The sequence below is a fragment of the Budorcas taxicolor genome, chromosome 1 (genome assembly GCF_023091745.1).
Source record: "Budorcas taxicolor isolate Tak-1 chromosome 1, Takin1.1, whole genome shotgun sequence".
Classification (NCBI taxonomy): domain Eukaryota; kingdom Metazoa; phylum Chordata; class Mammalia; order Artiodactyla; family Bovidae; genus Budorcas; species Budorcas taxicolor.
Window position 1 is genome coordinate 138,358,527 of NC_068910.1, and position 6,294 is coordinate 138,364,820.

The 6,294-nt window shown below is 42.5% G+C and overlaps 1 non-coding gene across 1 annotated transcript; it reads right to left on the reverse strand.

The window, feature by feature from the left end:
• Positions 1-5,000: 5,000 nt before the first annotated feature.
• TRNAC-ACA (transfer RNA cysteine (anticodon ACA)) lies at positions 5,001-5,072 on the reverse strand. The gene has a single exon. It is a non-coding gene; the product is annotated as a tRNA-Cys (tRNA).
• Between the last annotated feature and the right edge of the window lie 1,222 nt (positions 5,073-6,294).

Here is a 6,294-nt window from a genome sequence, read left to right on the forward strand (position 1 = left end):
GGGAATGACCCAGGAAGAGGCCCGCAGCAACAAGGGCACAGAGCAGCCTCTGCGGCCCTCCCAATGGCGAATGGACTTCCGTAAGAGCCTGCTGGGCACCCGTACTCGGTCCGTCGGTCAAACCTCCACCCCGCTCTTCCAGGAGGGCAGCAAAAACGGTCCGGCGGAGGACTCGCGCATGCACTCAAAGCCTCTACAGGAACCCTCCCTTCTCCCCACTCCGCCCTCTGTTTCCGGGGCGGAACTGGGAACTTGTGCCTCAAGTTAAATTCTTGAGGAGCGGAAGAGTGGAGGTGTAGGGCAGGGACTGAAAGGCGTGAAATACAGGTGATAAATTCTCACTGGGTGGCTACCGATTTAAGAAAATTTAATATTGCTTGAGCATAGTGGAGGCTAGGGAATACAGAATGACTTAACACAGGGATAGAGCAATAAAACAGAGTAATGAAAACCCACTGCTGCCTGCTCCTTTGTATGACGTCTTTGTTTAGGAAGAACTTTCATAAGTTTAGAGCAATCTTGGCAGGCTGAGAGGAGTATTGGACAGGTTAAATGCTTTAGAATCTGAAGGAGAGCCAAGAGAAGCTCATGAATTCGGCGAGCTGAAGACTTGATACAAGCATGTGCAGTTTATAAAGGCATCAAAAATAATTTCATTCATTCACTCCTTAACTGGCAGTCATCTGGCTTTTAATCTCACTAATTTGTTGATATTGCTGTTGTCAAAAGTCACCAACAATGGGTGGTGGTACTGGACTGCTCCGCGTTCAGCTCAGAATATTGGATACTCAGCACTCTCCCGGCTTTCAGGACCCACATTAACCTTTTCTCCAGGACCTGCTACTCCGCAGTCTCCTTTGTTGTTTCCTCCTCCCAGCATTTCAATGAACGGTTCCAGATCTCAAGAAATCCTGGACCCCATCTCTATCTTCATTATCTCTGCCAGTAGTTTGAGGAGGTTCTATAACTTTAAATATCTTTTTCCCCCTTACAACTCTTGCCATTCTATGTTTTATGTGGAAATGGGCTCATACGAGGGACATGGTCTGTGAAAGGTAGTGATGTCAATTAGTGGTATAGCCAGAACCAAAATCAAAGGGCTGGGTTTAAAACTAAGAGCACCCTTAGTTTTAAGGACTCCACCCCCACACATGCTATACACAAAGAAAATTCCTTTGCCCACAATTATCAGAACCCACAATGGCTGACTATTTTGGGGGGGCTCCAAAATCACTGCAGATGGTGATTGCAGCCATGAAATTAAAAGACACTTACTGGTTGGAAGGAAATTTATGACCAACCTAGACAGCATATTAAAAAGCAGAGACATTACTTTGCCAACAAAGGTCCATCTAGTCAAGGCTATGGTTTTTCCAGTAGTCATATATGGATGTGAGATTTGGACTATGAAGAAAGCTGAGTGCAGAAGAATTGATGCTTTTGAACTGTGGTGTTGGAGAAGACTCTTGAGAGTCCCTTGGACTGCAAGGAGATCCAACCAGTCCATCCTAAAGGAGATCAGTCCTGGGTGTTTGTTGGAAGGATTGATGTTGAAGCTGAAACTCCAATACTTTGGCCACCTGATGCGAAGAGCTGACTCATTTGAGAAGATCCTGATGCTGGGAAAGATTGAGGGCAAGAGGAGAAGGCGACGACAGAGGATGAAATGGTTGGATGGCATCACTGACTCAATGGACATGAGTTTGGGTAGACTCTGGGAGTTGGTGATGGATAGGGAGGCCTGGCATGCTGCGGTTCATGGGGTTGCAAAGAGTTGGACATGACTGCACCACTGAACTGAACTGATCTGAAATCAATATCCATTCCTTCAAACTGACACCAAGTATAGCCCCAGCCTTTGGTAGTAAACTTCCCACATGAAGGACTCTGGGAATTTTATTATATTTAATGCGGTGACTGTGTTAAAAGAGCAAATAGGAACTTACTATACTGATCTGTACAAACTATCTTTTTGCAGGACTGTAAAGTCCCAGTTGTTTTAACGGAGAAAAAAATGGAAACCAAATAATGGCAACTCCTTTCCTGTATGGGTGATTTTTACATCTTACAAAACTCCTGTTTTGTGATTTTACTTCTAGGCATTTAGCCTGCTGAATCTGTTCCCCCAACAATTGGGTTCTCCTCTTGGTGAATGTCGAGCCAAAAGACACAGTCAAGCCAAAGCTGGGGAAAAGGGAGAATTTATTACTTGCAGCATGTGATGAGACACCTGGGAATCTATTCCAAAGCAGTGCATCCTTTCTTAAAAAGCTGGGGAAGTTTTTAAGCTAAGGGTACATGCATATTCATGAAGGGGCTTGGCGAGTTAACAGAATCTAAGCTTTAGTTGATTGGAGTCACATGGGTCAGAAAAGGTCAACATCATCATCCCTTAGGTTCCAGTTGATCTGATGGTTGAGGCTTCAGGCTAACCTTTACCAGTGAACTAGAACTGGAAGTCTTTACACCTAATGCATTGTTGCTTCTCTTGCCCGATAACAGTTTTGTTTCTGCATTCTTTTGCATTGTTCCCTTTTGTTGTTATTGCTGTCTAGTCGCTGAGTCATATCCGACTCTTCAAGAGCCCATGGACTGCAGCACGCCAGACCTCCCTGTCCTTCATTTTCTCCCGGAGATTGTTCAGGTTTATGTCCATTGAATCAGTGATGCTATCTAACCATTTGCCTTCAGTCTTTCCCAGCATCAGGGTATTTTCCAGTGAGTTGGCTTTTCACATCAGGCGGCTAATTGGAGCTTCAGCTTCAGCATCAGCCCTTCCAATGAATATTCTGGATTGATTTCCTTTAGGATCGACTGGTTTGATCTCCTGGCAAGCCAGGGGATTCTAAAGAGTCTTCTCCAGCATCACAATTTGAAAGCATCATTTCTTTGGCACTCAGCCTTCTTTATGGTCCAGTTCTCTGTTCCCTTAAGATCATTAATTCTGAGACCTGAGGACAAGTTTTGTGGCCAGGCTTAGATCACAAAACAGCTTAGGCCAGAAATGACTTCTCATGCCAAGAAAGCCACACCTGATTTTCTGTTCAGACCCTCTGCCTTATCTGCTTACAAACTGTGCAAAGATGTATGCATGATGTTTCTTTCTGCACTGTATGAAATAGCAGATTAGAATCAGCATCATTAAAAAATAAACTCTTTAAATATTTAATGACTCAGTTTATCTTTTAATCCCAGAGATCTTCAGAAAGTGAGATGTTAATGGAAACTGAAATGTTGCATTTATTTTTTTAAAGTTTTATATTAAAAATTTCTATAATAGAAGTTTTTGTTAAGTTCTTCCTGCTCCTGCTGCTGCTGCTAAGTCGCTTCAGTCGTGTCCGACTCTGTGCGACCCCAGAGATGGCAGCTCACCAGGCTCCCCCGTTTCTGGGGTTCTTCCTGGAAGATGCCCAAATTCCCTGACACTGCACTCTTCACCTGCAGTTTCCTAGGGAGAGAAACTAGCTAAGTCATGCATAACTGCACCATTATGGTTATCAAACTATTCTGACCCTTCAGAAAAGGATGTCATAATCCTCATCAATAAACATTTATAAAATATTTTCTACAAATCCTCATTTGGGGATTTAAAGAAAAATGATATATATTTTTGAAAAAGAGTAAAACCCAACCGTGTTCTCAAGTGCCCATGGTCTGGCTACAGAGACCCATACCTAAAAAGGTAAACAATATAAACAGTGTTTACAAAGATTGAGTTGAGTAGACACTGAGGACCAAGTAAGGAATGGAAGTTCTGCTACAGGCAGAACTATAGCATAAGCAAGTGGGCTAAAGAAAGATAATTCTGGAGAAAACAGAAAAGGATGAATTTGTAAGCAGAGACTGAATTTTGGGAAGGCTAGATAAGAAGCTATGGAGAAATGTAAGTGTGAGAGGTCCAGGTGCAACAATGGGGATAGAGGTGAAAGATTATCTAAAAAAATATTTCTGAGCATTTAAAGCAATGGAAAGCTGAATGTATAAATTCAGGACAGGAATCAAAGATGATTGGTATTTCAATCTGTAGTAAATGAACAGTGCTAGTGATAGTCACAGATACTGGGAACTTATTTTGGAATAGAGACGATCATGTTGCTTTTGGATTGATGATTAACGCTGAGGCATTAATGAGTTATCTAGGTGGAAAAATTTATGAGGCTCTTGGAAATCAAATCCTGGAATTCCAGAGGGAGGTAAAGCTTGCAATACAGGTTTGAGGATTGTCTTTATAAATGTGAAACTGAATCACATTAACCTTTGTAAAACCGTGCAAGAACTTGAAATCATTCATAAATTATTAAATCCACATTATTTTATAATGTTTATATTTTAGGACTAAAAGTATTACCTGCAGTGAAATAATGCAAGAAAAAGAAATACAAGGCATAACATTTTCAATTGATTGCTTACATTGTAAACCTTAAGAAAAAAAATAAGCCAGTAGAAATATTCAATGAGTTGAGTCCCAAAAAAGTATATATAAAAAACAATTGTGTTTTTATATACTTGCAAAGACACCTGTGTATTTATCAGGTCCAGATTCTTGGAACTTGTAAATGTCACCTTAATTGGGGAAAGGGTCTTTACAGATGTTATAGTAAGGATCTTGATCTGAGGAGAGTATTTTAGATTATTCAGGTGGGCCCTAAATGCCATTACATGTATCCTGACAAGAGTAAGATTTCACACGTACAAACAGAGGAGGAGGCAATGTGAAGATGAACCAGAGATCGGAGGATCTAATCAACTAGAAAGAGACCATGCTGGAACCATGATCTTGGACTGTCTAGCCTGCAGAACTGTGAAAAATGTTTCTGTTCTTTTTAAGCTACCCAGTGTATGGCATTTTATTATAGCAGCCCCAATTGACTAAGTAAGTGAAGTGAAGTCGCTCAGTCGTGTCCGATTCTTTGCGACTGAGGAGCCTGGTAGGCTACAGTCCATGGGATTTTCCAGGCAAGAGTCCTGGAGTGGGTTGCCATTTCCTTCTCCAGGGGATCTTCCCAACCCAGGGATCGAACCCGGGTCTCCTGCATTGTAGGCAGATGCTTTACCATCTGAGCTACCAGGGAAGCCCAACTGACTAAGGCACAACCCAATTAAAAATGGGCAAAAATTCAAACAAACACTACATAAAGGAATATATATATGTGTGCATGTACATATATAGTGTATATATATGTATATATACACACACAGCTTGGTGGTGGTGGTTTAGCTGCTAAGTCATATCTGACTCTTGCAACCCCATGGACTGTAGCCTGCCAGGCTCCTCTGTCCATGGGATTCTCTAGGCAAGAGTACTGGAGTGGGTTGCCGTTTCTTTCTTCAATTATTACCCATATTTGATGTGAAATCAATGGCCATGGGTGTGGCGTTAGTGAATTTGCTCAAAGAGAGTGCCAACCCACAGCCTGAAAGTATTTGAACCAAAGGATCAAACTGTATCTTATTCAAAGTATAAGATAAAGGAAGAAGTCATTAATCCAAAAATTACAGCACACACCATAGAACACATAAACGAGTGCTCAGCATTATTAGTCATCACTATCCGTCACTTCACTGGTGCCCGACTCTGTGTGACCGTATGGACTGTAGCCCACCAGGCTCCTCTGTCCATGGAATTCTCTAGGCAAGGATGCTGGAGTGGGTGGCCAAGCCCTCCTCCCGTGGATCTTCCTGATCCAGGGGTCAAACCCGCATCTGTTGTGTCTCCTGTACTGGAGGTGGATTCTTTGCCACTGCTGCTGCTGCTGCTAAGTCGCTTCAGTCGTGTCCGACTCTGTGCAACCCCATAGACGGCAGCCCACCAGGCTCCCCCGTCCCTGGGATTCTCCAAGCAAGAACACTGGAGTCACCAGGGAATCCCTATTAGTCATCAGGGTAATGCAAGTGAAAACCACAAGATACCGACTATTTTTCCACTAAGGCTGCTAAAACTAAAGACTTACAATGCTGCATTTGATGAAGACGTGTAGCAACCAGAACTCTCAGGCACTGCTGATGGGAATGTTAGGTGATGTAGCTGAAATGGAGCAGGACCCTATGGTCTTTGCCCCCTCACCATGTCATCTGTCTGCCTTTTGTCTGTGGAAAACTTTAGTCAAAGAATAAGTTTAATCAGAGAAATGAGAAATGCGGAAACAAAGGAAAACAGTCAAAGGAAACAAAATAATAATAATAATGTAGTCATCAAGCATGATCAAGGACCTTCAGTTCTTTCTCCAGGGCTGTAGATAATATTCCCAGCCACATCCTGTGAGTGGTCCTGTAGATACTGAAACACAAGTGGGG